Source organism: Penaeus monodon, chromosome 21 (genome assembly GCF_015228065.2).
Source record: "Penaeus monodon isolate SGIC_2016 chromosome 21, NSTDA_Pmon_1, whole genome shotgun sequence".
NCBI classification, from domain to species: Eukaryota; Metazoa; Arthropoda; class Malacostraca; order Decapoda; family Penaeidae; genus Penaeus; species Penaeus monodon.
In genome coordinates, this window is record NC_051406.1 from 15,954,170 (window position 1) to 15,954,508 (window position 339).

The 339-nt window shown below is 34.5% G+C and overlaps 1 protein-coding gene across 1 annotated transcript in view; it reads right to left on the minus strand.

Moving 5' to 3' along the window:
• LOC119586584 (uncharacterized transmembrane protein DDB_G0289901-like) overlaps positions 1-339 on the minus strand; it is a 36,597-nt gene that overhangs the window by 34,880 nt on the left and 1,378 nt on the right. The gene's annotated exons all lie outside the window — the stretch shown is intronic.

Here is a 339-nt window from a genome sequence, read left to right on the forward strand (position 1 = left end):
GTTTGCCGTCATTTGAATCCCTATAGAATGAGTTGTTCTTTTGTTTGTTTGTTGTTATTGTATCGTTTAATTGTTTTGTTTGTTAGTTTTATTTTTGCAGAAGAAATTGTTTTTGTTTTTGCACCTTGTTTGCTGCTCTTGTTGCTTTTTGGTTTTGTTGTCATTTCTTATCCTTGTGTACTGAATTGTTTTTGTTTTTGTTGCTTTGCTGTTTCGTTGTTTTACGTGGTTGTTCCTTTTGGTTTGTGTTTTGTTATCTTTTCGATCCCCGTGACGTCACTTGTCTTCGTTGCTTTGTTGTTGTCTTTGTTCTCCTATTTTGGGTCGCATTCTTGTTGG